This window comes from Parus major, chromosome 12 (genome assembly GCF_001522545.3).
Source record: "Parus major isolate Abel chromosome 12, Parus_major1.1, whole genome shotgun sequence".
NCBI lineage: Eukaryota > Metazoa > Chordata > Aves > Passeriformes > Paridae > Parus > Parus major.
Genome location: NC_031781.1, coordinates 16691245 through 16710638, shown reverse-complemented (window position 1 = coordinate 16710638; position 19394 = coordinate 16691245). Strand labels below are relative to the sequence as shown.

Here is a 19394-nt window from a genome sequence, read left to right as displayed (position 1 = left end):
AAAAAAAAAAAAAGAAAAAGAAAAAGCCCAACAAAAACCCAAAGCAGCTCCGCGGGCAGGGTTCCGCGGGCAGGGATCCGCGGGCAGGGATCCGCGGGCAGGGATCCGCGGGCAGGGATCCGCGGGCAGCTCCGCGGGGCGCAGCGCAGCCCCCTCCGCACCGCTCGGGAACTACTAATGAGCGGGCGGCCCCGGCGCGGAGAGCATCGCCGGGCGGGCTGCGGAGCGCCGCGCTTTTAGCGACTCTTCTGCTGCCACTTCGCTGTAATGATTTTAATTGCGTGTTTTTGCTTTGAGTGAACCAAGCCGAGCGAGATTACTTTTTATTTTTTGTTTTCCTTTTTCCCCCCCTCGTCCTTTTCCCCCCGCTTCCCCCCGAGCCTGGCAGCGGCGGCAGCGCGCAGCTCTCCCGTCCCTACCCGAGGCATCTGCAGCTTGCGAGCGCTCTCTGAGCCGCTTCTGTAGAGAAGCTGGAGCCCAACTTCTGTGCTCAGAAGTTTAAGGTTTCATTTTTAGTAACTCTTCTCGGAGTGAGTAATGGATGTGTACTGCTCGTAGCGTGTCGTTTGCACCATTATAGCCTGCTGATTTCTGGGGTGCTGGATGGCTCGAAATATTAAAACTGTTCTCTAAACTGTGTTTCCTTTCCATACAGTTTTTCTGAATTTGGATTTTACCTGATTTGATCAAATGTTGATGTCACTAGTGACAGCTGATTAATTAGACAAAGTTGCAAGCATGTCATCGAAGAAACTTTTCTCCCTGTGCTGTTAATCCATAGCTTGCTTTAATATTTTGGAAAACAGGCGTTTTGCTCGGTTTAGTATTATTTTTACTGTTTCTGTTACTGCTGAGAAGCTCTTACGTTTTGTAAGTTTGAGAGAGCCTGAAATTACTCAAGTTCCCAGAGAAGCAAGTGTGGGCAAAGAGGTACCGTGCATCTCGGCAGCTAGACTTGGGGGAAGACAGGGAAATCGGGGCTGCTCGTTTCAACTTCTCTCCTCTGAAGCTTTTCCCCTGCACATTTTGTTTGAACTATCTCCCAACCATATTGAATGGACCAGGGCACTGGGGGAGGAAGCTCTCCACTAGTTACCATTCAAAAGGTGTCGGCTAAAATCTCATTGCAGAAAGGTATTGTAGCTTTAACATCTTGCATTGGCAGCATTCTTCCCCCTTAGTCTTTGGATTAGTCATTGTATGAGAGACAGGAAAAAAAAAAAAATCACTTTTTTTTTTTTTTCTGGAAAAAGTAAAGTAAACAGCCTCCAACAAGTGAACCTTGACAACCCAGATTAAGGAAGGCAGGAGAGATCAAACAAAGCTGCTGCTGGGCTGTTGTCAGGAGCTGCCTCACTGAAAGCTCTGGACTATTCGATCAGGCAGCAAGGCTATATGTTCACTTATGCAGAAATGGACCATTACAAATGCTGATCTTTGTTGTGAAACCAAAGGATAACTCTGAGAAAAATAACTACTATTTCAAACAAGGCTTTCTGTTGCTTACGATTTTGATTGCAAAGTTAGTTTTTTTGTGCATGGACTGGGGTTTGGGGTTTGTTTTGTGTTTTTTTTAAAGTGATGATGTTTGAAGTGAATTTTTACACTTTCAGAGGGACTTAGGATTTGATTTTGTTTGCGTTGTGTAGAGCTGCAGAGAAGAAGGCGTTACAGTAGTGCAATGCAGAAAAACGTAAAAGTTCTGTGGAATTCAGCTTTTATTTCTGGATCGCTGAATTGTAAGGAAACGTGGATTTGTTTTTTTTCTCTCTGTGTGTAAGTCCTGTGTTGGTGTATAATAGAGGAGTTTGGTTGTGATTAAGCACTGTATGTTGGATGACTGCATTCCTAGAGTTTGGAAAACTTGTAATATCTTTCCTTCAAACATGTTGCCAGGCAGTCAGGATGGACCTTGGCTTTGATACGCCGGGATTTTTACGAGACTGTGTGTAATGTGTCTTCATGGCTGTATCAGAGGGACTGTTACTGTGTAGTTTTCTAGTGGAAATACCAGTAAAAGGTATTGATAGACACTTGATTTTACTTTAATAAACAGTTAGGATTTAGATAATAATCAAACTGAACCAGGGGAGTGAGGTTAGTTTTGCTGTGTGATAATTTCATGTTTGTATTCAAACACTTGATTGCAAACTTTACAAATATGTCCCTTTCATTTCTTTAAAGTAGTCTGAAACAGTGGAAATATCTATTAAAAAAAAAAAAATCCAAGTAAGAGGCTGTTACCCTAATGTATATTAATCAGGAGGCAGACCAAGTGCACATCTGCTGAAGAATTAAGAAATCCCAAATCTTTTTGCGTAAGCATTTTTTTAATTAGCAGTGCAGATCTCACAATAAGTACTTTATACTTTCTGTAAGGTAAGGTTTCATAACTGTCCTGCATAACTTATTCTAAAGCCTGTAGATTTTTATGGTATATGCTTTAATTAGACAATAAAAAGTATGTGCATTAAACATGCACATGTATGCTATTAAGCCATTTTGCGTAATGTGTAATGTTTTTTAACATCCAGAAGCATTTTCTGCTTAAATCAGTTCCTCCAGTAACCGTAACACAGCTGGGTTTTGCCCTGGTAGGAGAAGGAGCAGGGAAGTTGAGCAGGGAATTGTGCATCGGACATTAGTGTGCAGCATACGCTGCAGTATGTGTTTCCCATGGAGTGGATCACCTTTTTTCAGAGCTAAAATTTGCATTATCATCTTTGATGTGATATCCTGTAAACATTTGTAGCTCCTGAATTACTCCTGTTTCAGAGCACTGTAAAAATTAGGAAAAAGACTGGTAGTAAAAAGGCAAATATATGGAATGTATCTAGTGTTTAGTGTTCGTACCTCTTATGGTCATTTATATTGAGAGATTGAACTGGATAACACAATTCATTTTGTGAAATATCTGTTGAGCATTTATTTGTGTATCAAATGAAATAACATATGCACACACATATGTAGGATATATATGTAAAATACAGTTATTTCGGCAAGGCTGTCCGGTTATTTATGGGGCATAATGATACTTCTGTCATCTTAAATTTTCTCCGAGAAGCTTTAATAAATTTAAATAGATTATATGCTGTCAGAAAATAGTATAAATTTTGTTTACGATTCACTTGCTTTAAGGTACTTATACTAAAGAAGCTCATTTAACCCCAAGACTGAGGAGCATTAAGTGGTGAGAGGAGTCTGCTGAAGAGCTGCTGCTGCCCTTTGCTCTTGTGATAATCTTAAATTACTACAATTTAATTGCAACTTCAAGGCACTGAGCTGAAATATTTTCACGCAGCTGAGCCAGGGCTGGGGAAGGCTCGCTGGGGTTTTTGCAGGTAGCTGGGTGTCTTTTGGAGGTGCAGCGTCTGTTCAGGCCTCTCCAGCCCTTCCCAGCACATCCAGCATTGTGTGTGCAGGGACAGGGCGCCTGGGAGGGAGCTTTCCCCGGGGTCCCTGTTGCGGGGGGAGCGGGATCAGGCCCTGCAGGGCTCGAGTGTGCGAGGGTTTTGTTTGCTGTCTGTATTAAAGCTGAATTAAATAGCGCATTTTAATTATTCCTCAGATGAGCCTTGCTGTCAGGTTGCTTCCCAGAGCTTTTCCCTGTGAGCCTCTGCTGGGGAAGCAGGTGGGAAGGGGCTGGTGGCTGGAGGGGAAGCCCAGGGGGTGGTCAGCAGTGTGGGGACACGGTGGCACCCCGCTCTGAACACTGCCCGTGGGCATGGCGTGATCCCCGTGTCCCCAGGGGCGAGCTCGGGGTGCAGTCGGCAGCCCTGGGCCTGATCCAGAGTGTGCTGGCATCAACTGGGGCTTCTGCTGATGTTGCTGCCTTTGGCTTTTGGTCTGTGCCACTAACTCGTATCACTGAAACTTTTCTCCCCCTCCCTCCACGTATAGTAGCGTGTTTTCACACCCGGCGAGCGCTTCAGCAGAGATGTGATAAGCAGGAGAAGCCAGAAAGCATTTGCTAGGTGGAATTTAGAGATGCTGTGCACTAGAGATCAGCAGCGCCTTCGAGACCGTTCTTAGAGGTCCTGGCAAGCAAACTTTATCCCAGTGCTTCGAAAGGTATGGCCAGGCTGGGAGCCCTTAACGTCGCGCCACCGAGGACGTGCGTCAGCGCCGGCCGTGCTGAGGCACAGCGGCGCTCAAATCGTGAGTCTGATTGTTTTTCTGTTGGCCAGATCCTTGTGAAATGTCTCATTGCAAGAAGAAACGGAGAAGATCTTGTGGTTGCTAGAAGTGGTTGGTTTTGCGCTGACAGAAGCGCTGCTCGCAGCCTGCTCACGGCGCCGTTCGATTCCCGCAGCTCGCTGTGCTGGGAATTGCAGCTCCTGCAGGTAACAAGGTGATGCCAGTGTAGAGAGAGAGGGGGAAAAAAACCAGCATGGAATAAATCCTGCAGTCATTAGAGGAGAAACTTAATTGTGGGATCTCTGTAGTCTTTTACTTTAAAAAGATGTGTTTTGTGCTGTAGAGGAATTGGTTGTACCGTTTTACGGAGATCAGATATTTGTTGGTTGGGATTTCTGGAGTGGTTTAACACGTGCTCTTTTTACTTACTCCAGCACTGGAGCTCCCAAGTCAGAGAAGCTGCTGGCTCTGTTCGTGTGCAGCCTTCTCTGCAAATGCGCTCTAGGGTTTTGTCTTTCTCTTCTCCTGGCACGGGTCTCCTCCATGCATGCAAGTGAGCAGGCTTATGTCTAATGGCTGTTTGGATGTGGCAAGTATCCAGAATAATCCTGATGACTTTTTGTTCCAAGTCATTCTGCAAATGAAGACGGGATTCTGTGGAAAACGGGCAAAGAGAACAGCATGGGCAAAATCAGTTTCTCCCCATCTGGTACCTGAGGAGGACTAAATAATTTTTCTCCCCTCATTGACCCTCCTGGTGCTGTTTTTAAAACATCTCCATTTTAGTGCCTTGAAATTGCAATTAAGTTGTAGTAATTTAAGATTATTGCAAGAGTGCAAAGGGCAGTAGAAGCTCTTTAGAAGTCTCATCTCAACACTTAATGCTCCTCAGTCAGGGGGTTAAATGAGTTTCCTCAATGTGAGTACTTAAAGTAACTAAATCGTAAACAAAATTTATACTATATTCTGACAACTAATAATCTATTTAAATTACATTAAAGTATGTGTGTGAAAATTTAATTAAAGGCAGAAATACTGTCAAGCCCTGTAAATATCTTGACAGATCTAGTGAAATGGAACACATATCGTAAAATATTTACACAGATCTGATAGGCTACAGTGTTTCTGGGAGTGCTATTCTGAAACTAATTCCAGGCTTTTTTCCCTTCCAGTTTCCCATTCGGTTGCAATGGTCTCGGAAAGCAACACAAATAAACACCCAGAATGTTTTATTCGGGTGCTTCTCCCATGTATTGTTTACTGCTAATGGTGCTGTCTATACAATGCTTGTCACTGGTGTGTTTTTATTAGGAGAACCTGTTTCCTCACTAAGTTAGTTTAATTCAGAGGCACTGAATTAAAAAACTGGGCGCTGAAATGAAAAACTGGCGCTGCAGACTGGGGCTCCGCAGCGTTCGCAGTGTGTCTGCTCTGGATGTGCCATCTGTGAGTCAACTTTCTTCTGGGTGTGAGTCCCAGAGCGCGGTGCTACAGCGTCTCCTGAACTGACTGACTCTCAGCTGAATTAATTTTTCAGGTAGAAAGAGCTTACAATCTTTTTCCCAAGGTTTGAGCTCTGTATGGAAGTGTTTTCCAACGTGCACAAGGGGCACAGCACCCTCTTGCTGGTGCACCTGAAGGCGTATCTGTTGTGGTAGGTGGTCCAGGCTGTTTTTAAGATGAAGAATGTTATGCCCCAGGTAAAACTGAGTCCGTCTGAAACTTCAGCCAAAGTCTGGCCCTTTTTAAAACCCACTGGCTGGAATTCTGCAGGTGGTTTTGCTGGGAAGGTACAGCGTGAGCACCAGGCTTTCTCATCGCCCCGTCATGGGTTGGAGCAAACTCCTAGTTTTTCCTGGCTGGAGTGTTCCCCATGGAGCTGCAGGGTCGCAGGAGGAGGATGAGGATTTGGGCATGGAGAGATCCCCATGGAGCTGCAGGGTCGCAGGAGGAGGATGAGGATTTGGGCATGGAGAGAGGGATGTGACAGGAGCGCGGTGCTGAGGAGCCCAGGCCAGGTGCTGAGCACTGACAGCCCGACAGAAGGTGGCACAGTGTGGCAGGTTGGCTGCAGCCTCCAATGGCATCGTTAGTTTTCCCCTCTTCGCCAGACATTTCCTTTCATGTTGGATCTGAGTTTTAGCTGTACTTCCCGATCAGTCTTGTCATCTTGTTGCTAACAATTAGGGTCAAGTGTCTTTCCTTGGGCTCTCCACAGTCTTCGTGTTGGTGTCCCTCCCCCAGCTCCCTGGCTAAGCTGTTTGTTCATTAATTAGTGGATGGGGCATATTAACACATCAGTAAACCGGAGTAGTCGGAGTTCCCGAGGCATCTCGGGAAGCCCTCTCCGGTTTTATGTGACCGGACATGCACTATTGCTGATTTAGATAGCGGAGCCGATGATGCCAAAGTGTTGTTAAGAGAGAGATAAATAGAGAGAGCCCAGCAGTAAGCAGAATGTCATGTCTCTATTAAAAAGCTTGTGATAAAGGAAGATAAAATGGTGAGGGGGGATTGCTGGAGTGTTCAGAGCAGCCACTAAACATCTGATCACAAAAATCAATGCTGAATTCCCTTTCCTGCACAACACTTGCCTGCAGAATTCTGTCTGAGCCTGGGTCTCATTGCAGCGAGCAGTGGAGCCCTGAAAGGACTTTTGTTCTTTCCAGAATGACGGCTGGGGGTTCTCAGGGATTCAGGAGCTGTCTGAGCTGGGATTCAAACATCCCTCCCCGGTTCCTTTTGAAGTGGTGCTCCTGGGATGCTGATGAAGTTGTTCCAGGCTCACGCTGGGGCTTGTTGCTGTGTGCTGCCTTGTACCTTGATTTCCTGGGTGCCCAGGCCACCTCCTTTCCTGTCAGTCTGGAGGTCAGGCCTTGGCAGAATAACACTGAGGCAGATTTTTGTCTATTGGTGTTTTTTTCTGGCATGGGTGCAGGGGCTGCTCTGCAGAAGTGAAAAATGGAACTGATTCTAAAGAAACGAGCGGCCGCAGCAGACGGGAGAGGAGTGGGGTTAATTCTCCCAGTGCAGTAAAACGTTAAATCATCACAGCCTTGTTTGCTGAAAGGATGTTGATCATTCCATTAAGGAGGATTAAGTAATTAACTGATATTTCTTTAGGAACCCATGTCAGTTTTAAGAAGCATCTTCCTGGTGTCGCACAGCGAATGTGAAGTGTATGTTTTTCTGCTGCTGGAAAGCTGGGAGAGGAGCGTGAGTGAGACACCTCTTCCTAAGAAACTTCTGGGAATACCAAGGGAGCAGAAATAGGGAGGGAGGGTTTTCAACTAAAATGTGCTGTTCCAATAGATTTTTGATAACAAGGTTGTCTTTCATGGATTTTGTCTGGTGGGCCTGCTGCGAGCCTCATTTCAAGGGTGTTCTGTTTGGGATTAAGAAGTTAAAACCTTCTTGAAGTGTTGCTCTTGGTGCTTGCATTTTTATTTTTAATAATAGTTTTGATGTTGTAATAGTGAGCTCACTGACAGTGAGTCATGAACTCTGTCTTCCATGAACCTCATGACAAATCTCTGTTAGCCGCTCAGGCAGCTCGTCCAGCCCAGTTCCCACGTTCTATACTTGCACTGGAAAAAAAAAAAATCCATTAAAATCAGTCTTGTAAATCCTCCTTTTCCTCCTGTGGCAGAAATCCCCTTAAAAGCCATGCAGTGCAGGGGGCTCTGGGGCATCATGGAGTGGATCCAAACATTGGGTTTGGAGCACATTGAAGCTGGGTTTGGCTGGGAAGGGCTGGCAGTCCAGAGGAGGATGTGCCTGGCCAGGGTTTTGATGTTGGCTGGTGCTCAGTCAGGTCAAAAGTGTGCTTTGGGGATGATGCACGTGCAGGTGGAGCAGCAGGCAGGTAGAGGAGAATATTGACAGTATTTTTCACTGTTCCATTTTTGAAGGATCAGATTGAAGCCCCTGGATGACAGGAGCAGGGGGCTGTGTTAGCACTTCTGCATCCCGTGCTCCCAAGCTTGCTGCCAGGGTTTGATCCATTTTTCCCTCAGCAAATGACAGAATTTGGCATTAACCTCATCAAATCGCTGCTGTTTCTTGTATAATGGTCCCAACTTCTAATAGTGCAGTTAGTGATACTGAAACTACACCCAAACTGAAATTTTCTGTGCGAGAGATGGATTCTGCCTGGCAAATAGCATAACCCAGTGGCACCAATTGTGTTAGTATTGATACTTTGTGCTTTCATAACAGCTCTCCTTCTCAAACAGGGCTCCTTCAGACACTACCATGCAAACTCCGTTGATCAGTGTACTGTAAATTATTCCTGCCCCTCGGGTGAATTTCATAAATAGTTGTATTTCCATAAGACAGGCAGATTTAACTTCAGCTATGTGGTCTAGGCCCTGAATACCCCTGTTGAAATCATGGGAGCTTCCTTGGATGCACTGAGTGTAAAAAAAAAAAATAAATGAAAAGAAAATCAGTTTGGCTAGATAATAAAGTCTTAGAATATTCATGTGTGTAACATAGAAGAATCTGGATGTTTGTGCAGAACATCATGGCCTTTACCTGCATATAGCAGATTTAGAAGAGAGATTTTTCTCAGCAAGTTTTGCAATAGTAATAATGTCTTAACAGCTTTAGTAATTAATTTTAATCAGAGAGTTTTCAAGGGCCCTATCCTGCTCCCATTGAATTAAATGAGTACTGGGAGAAGGTGGCTCTGAAATCGCTTGTAATAAATTGTTTTCGCTAGTTTTAAATGCTATGCCTGTGCATGTGTGTTCAGATAAAATACATATTAAGGTTTGTAAAGCTCCTGAGTTGTAGGTTTGGAAAAGAGAAAATGTATTTTTCAGTGATAAATGACTTGATACCTAAAAGGCTTTGAAAGAGGAATGTCAGAAGTATGCAGCAAAATTATTGTTTGTACAAGTATTTTAAAGTTTTTTCCTGGCTTAACCCATCAGAGTTTTCTGAATGCCAGTAGTGTAAGAAATGATGGTCTTGCTCAGGAAACCTTTCTAATCCGTCATTTTATTTGCAGGATTTAACTGAGAATGGGAGAAACCCATCTTGGTATATTTTAGCTGATTTTGTACCGTGTATATCTGTTCTGATTCTTTTTTTTTTTTTCACTTCCATAAAAGCAGTATCTGCAGCATTCAAAAATACTATTTCATAAAAGTTAAAATGGAACATTGCCTGTGAATTAAACTAAAATATCTTAAGCCTATCCAGCGTATTCCTGGCATTAAACAGTTAGAGAAGCCTAAATATTTCCTATTTATTTTTCAGATTGGGTAAAGTATAGTCTTTCAGGAAAAGGGTCCTCAGCCAGTCGAAGGAGAAATCTGATTTTTCAGCAAGTGCTTTATATTTACTGAGGAATTCTGAGTGTGCAGAAGCGTGCTGCATGGAAATGGAAATTTACTGTCTAGGATTTTTAGGGATTTTAATCGATGCCATTAGATAGAGGCACGCTCACAGAGAGGTAAACTAGTAAATCTGAACAAACTGAAAAATGGTAGCTATAGGTGTCTGGCCCTGTTATCAAACTTGCTGCCTAAGCCAGAGTTTATGCACTGTGATAATGCTAATGACCAGCAGAGCCAATGATGCATGACTGGAGGAAATCAGTGGTATAATCGGAGAAAGTTATCAGGTTTTTGTCATTAAATATTACTGATAAATAATACACTTCATTTTGAGTAGATAGGATGTATTTAATTCTGATGTGGAGAGTTTCAATTTAATAAGGGGCATTGCTGAGTAAAATGGTAATCTTTTGTAATTTAAAGGGAAAAATAAAAGTGCATTTGTTTCAGCATAACCTCCTGGCAGCCAACATCCACTGCTGTTGTCTTCACTGGTATCTGATAGTGAGCAATATTTGCTGTTGTTTGAGGTGGCTGCCTATAGCAAGGTGTGTTATCTAAGTTATTACCTTGTGCAGAATTAATTACATGAGGCCAGAACCAAAGGGGTTCTGTTTAGTATAAACCAGGTAAAATCTTCCATTTTCTGCTTAAAAATGTATTGCAGCAAATAGAAACTCTGTGCTCCATGCAGTGATTCCCTACAGGACAATCTGCCTGTCCAGGCAGTAGCAGGAGGGAATGGATGAGGACAAAAGATAGAGATAAATTAGATCTCGTTTTGCAACTTATCTTTTAAGTCAGTGGGAGAACAAGGAAGAGAAGTAGAGCTTGAACTGAAGGAAGAGGGATATTAATAGTCTCTATAAAGGACAGTTTGCACCAGGAAAAAAGAAAAAAAAAATCTGGTTGGCTTTTTTTAGCAAAACAGGCTAACACCCCGAGTAAATCTGTGTCATTAACTGAAGCAGTGTGTGATTTTTAGAGCATCTCTGTTCCTCGTGTGCGCCGGTGCCTGCGGAGGCTCGTCCCTGGGCTGGAGGCAGATGTGGTGCGGCCTCTGCCCTGAGGAGGCTTCTCCTGCCAGCTGCAGAACCTCTGTCTGGGTCAGCCCATGGCCCTGCTTGAGCAGATACCACCAGTTTAGCCCAACGAGTGGCTTTGTAACGGGGCCAGGATCTTCCCACCACCCCTTGGAGTCGTGCTCGAATGCTGAATCTCAGCTCGAGTTTCCAGAATTAGATGGCACAGTGAGTAAACACAGCGTACTTGCCAGTTCTCACATCCTCTTTTGCAGCGAGTATTGCAGCAAATCCTGCAGGTTTGACTCATCTCTGAAATTCTTCACTGATTTGAAGCAGATCTTGTCTGCCTCTCTCAAAAGAGCTGGGAGTGTGGCCTCAGCTCCTGAGCTCACAGTCCTGGACATGAGCACTGTTTGCTTGAGTTGGCCTCCCAGAAACTTGGGCAGCCCTGAGTAACTTTAGCTGAAGTTACATGCCTGTATCTACGGGTAAAATTTGGCCTGCAGTTATCCTTTATTGAAAGCTTTATGGAAATACTTCATTCTTGCTATGCACAAATATTTACATTCTGGTAGGAAGATTTTTTTTTCCTTCTATTTCTTTATGAGGTTTTTGTGGGTTTTTTTTCCCTGCTACTACAAAGAAAGTATAATGCTTTGTCAGGTAATATTTATTATTTGTTACTTCTGTATTTATAAATTGTTTTATTTAGTAATATAAAGTTTTCAACCTATATATTCTCATAGGTCTGAAAGAAAAAAAAAATATCTGCCCATATTGGAAGTACTGTCCACTTGTCAGATTGTAGTGAGCCATCCAGGGTAGGATGGAGATTCTGCTTAACACGTGGGTAAATTGGCAGGGGAAGGTCATACAGGGCAGAAAACTTTTCTGAGTAAATAAAAGTGGTGTCAGGTACAGCCCCTGTGTTAAGAACAGCATGTCTCAGTGTTTCTGTTCATCGGTGTTGAATCACCTCCGCATGTTTCAACCTCTGCCAGGTGGATGCTCTCTGCAGATTGAGGAGGAGGACACATCGCTCTGCGAGCACATCACAATGGTCCACACGTGTGCTGTGACTCAAGTGCTCTCACAACTTCATGACATGCATCAAATGGGAATTGTTTCCTTGGAAAGCCTTTGCCTCCTTTGTTTTTCCTCAGATGAAAGCTACTTTCTGGTTGACTATTTGACAGTGTGCTTGGTGCTGTACAGAGTGAGGGCTCGCTTCACTTTGCAGTGAAGTAGATTTGGAAATCTCAGCTTGTCCCTGTGTGTGCTTCCCATTGCATCTCCTGAGCTTCAGCTGACCAGAGGGTGAGACTGTGCAGGAAGCTGACCAGCAAAAAATCAGCTTAAGCAGGAAAAAAATGTTTTCTGTCAGTTGAACATCCTCACTGGATTCTGGAGATCAGAGGAGGGTCTGGAGGGGTCAGGGCCACCCCCTTGGCCACTTGATTTTGTTTGCTGTAATGTGAGACCTCTGCCAGAGGCTTTGTGTCTGGATGTGCTCTTCTCAGTCTGGGCAGAGGAGCCTTCCTTGCCCAGCTGCCCTGGGGCATGCTCCCAGCAGTGCCTGCTGGTGGGACCACCCTGCCAAAGCTCCCAAGTGTGGGGTTTCCATTAACTGTTAATTTGATGCTGCTCCCTTAATGCCAGGTACTGAAGTTGTTACTGTGCACGTCCTGGCATCGTGTATTCTTTGGGTTTCTTCCTTCCCTGTGAGCTGTGGATAATGAGCTGGTCCAGAGGCTGGAAATTTGTGATGAGGGCACTGAGATACCCAGGTTATTGGCTGCTGGTGTTTCTTCTTGTTTTTGTAATAACTTATCTGTGTGATAAGCAAATGCAGCTGCACATAAAACTCAGATAAAGCTGTGCCCAGCCTGCTGTCCTGTGGAGTTAGAGAGCCATGCTGACAAGGACAGAGGTGGCCAGAGCTCAGGAAGAGGTTCACCCCAGAAAGGTTCTGCCCCATGGTGTGTGCTCAATGGGTGCTGTGCAGGGTGGGTGTGCTGGCTGTGGGGGTGCCTGGGGAGCTGCAGGGCAGGGACAGCCACAGGCAGTGTCAGTGATGGTGCTGCTGGTGAGCCCAGGTGTCACCGTGCACCGGGGTCACCCCAGCCTTTGAGTAAAGCTTTGAGCAAAGCTTTGAATACACTTAATGCTTTTACTTTTTTTGATATGGGTGCAGGTGCACATTCATAGGAAGTGAAAGCAGAGGAGCCCCGAGGGAGCCTTGCTCAAGCCAAGCCAAGCAGGTACAGCCCACGAGTCTTTATCACCTTGTGATAACCTGGCATGGGGTTGGCATTCCTTTGTCACAGGGATTATGAAGGCAAAGGTGTGCTGCAGTTTGGCAGGGACCTGATCCCTCTACCCTGCGGTGTGCTCAGGGTTGCTCTCCCTCCCCAGGTGGAGGCACCTTCTCATCCCTGAGAGCTTCTCTTCCTTTGCTATCCCTATGCTCCGCTGCAGGTGGATCACCGGAGTGTTTTGGGAGGGGTTGGTACCACAGAGCAGCATTTCAGGGTGTCCCTGACTGCCCCCAAGCCTTGCTGTGTGACCAGTGTCTGGTGATGAGGTCAGGGGAGCGTTCTCCATGCCCCATCAGAGCCAGTGGATCATTTTTGGGGTGGCTGGAGTGAGGAGAGGCCGGGTGCCCCCTGGCCAGGGCTGTGCCCACGGGGCTTTCACTGTCAGTGGAGTCCTTGGGTGCTGCTGGGGACTGGCTGTGGTGTGCCCAGGGAAGTGAGACCCAGCCCAGCACACAGCTGCCTGCCCCAGGGCCTCCCTGGCGTTGCACAAAGTCATCTGCCTTCTCCAGCTGACTTCAGCCTGTTCACTGCCTGATTTTGCATTGCCTTGTTGAGGAATTGGAATGTGCAGTCTGTGAAGTGAGGCAGCACAGTGTTAACCCTCACTTGTAACTATTACCTTTATTTTTTTGGAAAGGAGTAGCAGCCAGAATAAAATATATTGTAGGAGTGAAATTCCTGCTACTCACCTTTTTGTTCCTGCTTGGTTTGTGCCCAGCCTGAGGTGTGGATATTCCCAGGGGTGGCTGGTGAGCAGAGCTGGGTTCCTGAACCCTTCCTGTCCTCACCCCCTCTCTTCACCATGTGTTGAGGTTGTATGTGCAGTTACTGTATGCTCCTAAATAACCCTCACCTTGCATTAGGATTATTCACTGTTCATTGTTACGTGTCAACACCACATCTGACTGGAACCCTAATTGCTCTGTGTCCTCCTGTATTTTCCCCTCACCTCCTGGACCAGAGGGAGGGTTTGTTGCAAGGAGAGTCCAAGCCAGTGTTATCAGGGTTTGGGCTCTGCCACTTCCCAGGCTGCACATGCAGTGAGTGCCTGGAAAAATGCCCCTCCAAGTCATGACAAATTAAGCGTTGCAGACAGATGCAGAGATGAAGCTCTGAGAGGAGATGTGTGATTTGATCCAAGAGTTGTGAGATGTGCAAAGATGGAAAGGAAAGCAAACTTCTCATCCAACACATGGAGGCTGTGGTGCTTGTGCCCCAGGGTGCTCCAGTGCAGCCATCCAAAGGCTGCTGAGATCTCCATCATCCCACCCCTGTCCCTGTCCCTGTCACTGTAGTGCCGTAGCCAGGAGCTGGATGTGCCATTTTTGTTATTATCAAGGTAAGTAAGGTAAACCCCATTTTTCTCGAGTGTGGCAGAACTCTAAGTGAACTCAATTTAATTCCATTTTTCAAAGCAATGAGTTATTTATAGATTTAGGATCATTAAAGCTGGGAAAGACCTCTAAGATCATTGAGTCCAACCATTCATGGTACCCCATCAGGAAATAAATGGCTGTTTGGAAACCCTGAGCATTCTGACTGTGCCCCACTGTCCCTGTTAGGGTCTCCATGTGTGCTGTGTGCACTGAATCACATCTGATACATGAGTGGGAACGTGCAGGAGGAGACAGAGACTTCTGAATGGCAGAAATGAGTCTGAGCAGGAGAAATTAATAGAAGGCAAATGAAGAATTCTTGCATTCACACAGCTCATTATTCAAACCCATCATCATGGCAAAGAAATGGGAGGAACCTCTGTCACCAACTGGGGTGTTGGACAGCAATAGTGTAGGATATGTCTTCCAGCCTGAACTGAAAAAAGGAAAAATAATTAGGCAGTGGTTGATTACCTCTTGGTTTTAAGTAAGTGTAGTATCGAGTGCAAATTAAAAACAACCTTGAAACTGCACAGATTCATAAAACTGTACACTGGGATTTTAAAAATTACCTCCATTGGAATCCTGGAAGCATCTGTTACATAATTAATGCACTTAAAAATATATTCTATTTATGATTAATCCAGCACTGTAGTGTGTGCTAGTTAAATGCCTGGATCCCAGCGTGCAGTGCGAGGAAAGAAATGCAGTTGTAATCTATTTGATGGTTATAGGAAAGGACATTTGCTACAAATAAATACATTTTCCTTAGTCTTTTTATTTGTCAGGGCCAAGCTTATGTCTGTTGTGCTGAGTTTGTTGACTGGTAAATGTTTTGAGATTTATGCTGATAATTTTGTAGATCTACTGGAAAAAATAACTCAAGAATAATTAGGGAGATTGACCATACAGTAATGTACCACATGGGTGACAACGTTACTGGGTTGATGATCTTGGGTATGGTATATACAATTAACAGTGCTATGGCTTAGTACTGCAGAGCTTTTCAAACACTCTGAGTTACACAAATGCTTTAGGGGATGCACGTCTCTCCTTGCCAAAGTTACTGGATGCCTTGGGTCTCCTCTGCAGAGAAGTATTCCAAGCTGAGACCTCTGGGTGAGGGTGGTGGAGCACAGCAAGCACAAGTATGACTTGACAAACCTCAGCCTGCACAGATTTTTTCATCAGGAAGGTTTCAGGGGCTCTGTAGCCTTATTTTATTGGAGGCTTGGAGTTGGCATCCAGCCAGGGGTCCTGGAACAGTTTTTGGCATCACACTTCCTCTGACAGATTTTTCTCTCTGCCCTCGGTTTCTGTTCCCTTTTTTACTCTCACCCTTCATTGGACACTGTCTTGCCAGGTTGGTGTCAACTGAAATCCTTCTTTTCCATCTTACTTTCATTCCTGTTTGTAAAGCTTGCAAGCTGTTACACTGGCCCTTAGGTCTCCTGTATTCCAGAGTGGTGGTCCCACCTCGTGGAGTTCTGTGGTGGCCGTGGGTCCTGTGCTTCCCTGCCTGCCTTGGGCTGGCTGAGCATCCCAGCAAGAGCTGCACAGTGCTGTGGAAGTCTGGTAAAAGCTCTTTTCCAAATGATGCTTTTTTTAAAGGGAACAGTTGTTGTGTGTGTTAGCTCAGGGAGGATTTTGAGATGGAGTGCTGAAGGTCCTATTGCTCCAGGGCTTTATGGCTGCTGGACTGTGAAAGGGGTCACCTGTGTGGAATCCACACGTGTACCTGCCATCAGCAGCATGGCACCGTGTGGACACTGGCACCTCTCCCTGTTGGGCCCTGGGGGAGATGAGGTAGTGCTGGGGAGGGGAGCACAGCTGTCTTGGTGTGTCTCCACGCCCAGCTGTGTGGTGTTCCTGTGCCGTGCCCAGCGTGGGTGCTGGAGCCTCTGCTCCGCCATCCTCTTCATCACTGACACTGGAATCGAGCTCCTCATGAACTCAGCTTTCCACTTACTGCTGGTTGTCTTGTTTCTGCACTGCAGAGCCCCTGGTTCCCCTTCAAAATGTGATGAGGAGCGAGAGAGCCTGGTTTTGTGGGAGACGGAGATACTGAGACGCTCTTACCTGTGGACTGTGCTCTGGGCTCGTCCTCGCCGTTAATCCCAATGGAAAAGTTTCTTCTGACTTTTCCCACTGTAAAATGCAAAGCCTTGTTATCTCTGCAGTAAAAAGTGCACTCAGCATGGTCTTTTCCTTTAGTCCTGAGGAGAGATGGATGTTGAGATATGTGTGCATAGGCCGTATTTCGAGCAAATTGGGACAAAAAAAAAATTGATTACTATTGGTAACTTAATTTTCTGCAAACCGAAGAGCCCCAAAGAGAAACCCACTTCAAAAGCTCTTTGTTTCCTTCTTTTTTGTTTTTTTAACAAAGGCTACGTTCTCGCTGTATTTCAGTGGTCTCTGGTTTCAGCCACTTTCTTTGATACCGATTTGTGTGAAAGCAGTTGTCAGACAGAAGGAAATGATAAAATCTATGAATTAAGGCAAAGGATGAGAAGGGCAGTGGGTAGCATGAAATGGAGAAGTGTTGGGATCTAACGAGCATTCCTGCGAGCAAATCCCGGTTCCTGTGCTTGTAACGGGCCAGGTTGGTGATGTTTGGCGAATTTAATGGATTGGGGTGGGTGGCTGACAAAAACAAAGAAGATTTTAGGGAAAAGCAGAATCTGGTGACTACAGCAGTGCATGTTTATTTTTAGAGCTCGATTGCTTTTGAGTTGCTAGCATTAGAAAAACTTCTTAGCTCGCATTATACTGCAAATTTCTTAATTTATTTTTAAAGTGGAAATTTTGCAAGCTGACGTTTTGCAGCATGCGTAGTATGCTTTTGGCTGACAGCATTGTCTGGCAAAAGAAATAACCAAATTATTATTCAGTCATGGGTTTTTAACAGCCGCAAAGCAAGTGGATGTTAACTAAATGATGCAATTTATTCCCTTCCTGCTTATTGCCAGCTTGCCTATTACAGAGAGACTGCCAGCTTTAAATAAGTGGTACCCAGATGGTAGTCGCATGACGCCCACTTGGTTACGGAGCCTAAGCAGGGAATAACTCGGCAGCCACTACAAGCTGTGGGTCAATTGAGGGGGAATGCCTGTTGCTTCACAGTTTTGCATATGTAAATCTGTTAATGTTATGTCAGTATTGTGCGGTCTAAACACAAGCACTGCCTTTCTCTGGGGCCCAGATGAACTTGGATCGCCGCCCAGTTAATGAGGAGCGGGCGTGCGGAGCGGCGCTCGGAGGCAGCGGCTGCCGCTCGCCGCTCGCCCGGCGCGCCCGGGATGCTCCGGGATGCTTCCAGCGGCGCTGCCCGGCCCGGAGCGAACAAACACCCTCCTGTATTTTTAGCCCCGGCACAGAAGAGGGCTGGCTCGGCTCGGCTCGGGCTGGCCGGTGTGTGCCGCTCCGTGGGCTGCAGATGTGGCGCAGCCGCCTCCGAGGAGTCATGAACTGTGTCGTCTGCGCCCTTTAGCAGCCAACATCTGCTGCGGCTGCCTGCTGCAAGCGGCACGGAAACAATTCCGGGCACACAGCTCCAGTCTGGCCGCGCAGGCCATCGCTTGATATTAATTACAGCGAGATAGTTACTGTACGAGTCAGGTTTGAAGCCAATCCTCCTCTTCCCCCCCCGCCTCTCCAAACCCCGCCTTTTTTATTATTGTTTTAAAAGCAGTAGTTAAAATTGTTTGACATGGGAATGCTTTTTATTGTTGATCATTTCTGGTTCTGAAAAGTTTATTACAATGGGTGAAAACAACAACCAAAAAAACCCATAAAAAGCTGGGGTTGTAATATGCTTATAGGCTAAAAAAGTACCAATAGTGTTGGTTTAACCAAAGAAAATGTTCCTGGAGGTATTGTAAATTTTATGTGCCAGATGAAAAGCATTAAGTGTGTTATTTTTCACGAAGGAAAAACATTCTGATTTTTAACCATTTTGTAAATTATATTAATGCTGTAATATGGGCCTTTTCCAGCCGTGCTCACCCCATGAGCAGTTCCCGTGGGGCGTGGGTTGGGGGCCCTGCTTGGAGCAGGGCTGGGTACAGGGACTGGCCAGGCAGAAATCTTGTCTTTTTGGACAAAACACTCTGTCTTTGTTTGCTTTTTGGGGTTTTTTTCCCCCCTCTTCTTTTTTTGGAAGTTGCAAGCGAGCATTTTAAATGCAGCAAGAGTAAAATTTAGGGAGAAAATAAGCCGCTTTGGAATGTAGCAGAAAGCTGAGATGCTTCAGTATTTTATCTTTATTTTGCTAATTATTTGTCATGGAGATCGGAGTTGATTCCCTGAGATTTCTTTTAAGCCTCTTAAGATTAATTTTTTTTTGGCTAATGGTAATTTTCCTCCGCTTGATGCTCCCCAGCTAGAGCATTACTGCTTAGCAGCACGGCTGGGGGAATAAGCTCAAGGTTCAGAACATGGACTAGCAAAGGGAAAAAGTGATGAGGAAAACCAGAGGGCCTGGAAGTGCTGTAGGGATTGCGTTGAGGGTTTATAATTTGGGGAGAGTCCGTCATCCCCATCAGCTTGGGCTGAAGTGGGAATTTGTACAGCACTTGTGCTTTTTGATGGAAAATTAGTTAGCAGTTGTTGAAGAGCCTGTAGCAAATCCTTACACAATAAAGGTAAATCAAGCTCAGCATTGGTTTATATGTGATTTTTTTTTCAGTTCCCTATATTAATGTGAGAGCTATAGCTTCCCCTACTGAAAACTTAATTAGGCAAACAGAATGCTATGTTAGCAGACACTTACAAACCCAATGTGCTCACAACTAGATTCAAATAAGTTAATAAGAGTTATATTAGGTGTTTCTAATGGTACTCTCAATTTTTTTAAAATAAATGCTGTGTTTGGTAATAAGCCACCCACACCTTTTTGGGTAATAGTTTAATTGAAAGGCTTGATTGTGTCCACTGAGTCGCAGAGGATCCCTTCTGCTGTGTGCTCTGGTAATGCAGGTCTCTTTGAACCCTTTTTATTTGGGTGCCTGATGTAAAGCCCCCTTAGGAAACTGGGATGAGGGAAGGAAACAATCTGTTGTGGAGTACACGCAGAAGAGCCAGCAGACAGGAGCAGAACAAATCTGCAGAGTTAGTGTGGGTGTAGGGGTGCGTGCATGTTTGTGTGTAATGTATTTAAAATGCCAATAGCTTATGCCTTTTGAAGGCTCC

At 45.2% G+C, this 19394-nt stretch overlaps 1 protein-coding gene across 9 annotated transcripts in view; it reads left to right on the top strand.

Moving 5' to 3' along the window:
- The first annotated feature begins 3271 nt into the window (after positions 1-3271).
- Positions 3272-19394, top strand: part of FOXP1 (forkhead box P1) — a 373214-nt gene continuing 357091 nt past the window's right edge. For 2 of the 9 annotated variants that reach the window (XM_015640593.3, XM_015640594.3), the window contains exons 1-2: positions 3790-4071; positions 4188-4343. The gene's annotated coding sequence lies outside the window, so the exon portion shown is untranslated. Of the gene's footprint in view, positions 3632-3789; positions 4072-4187; positions 4344-12560; positions 12769-19394 lie in introns of those variants that run through there. The other 7 variants (XM_019008067.2, XM_015640584.3, XM_033517465.1 and 4 more) reach the window with 6 other exon arrangements.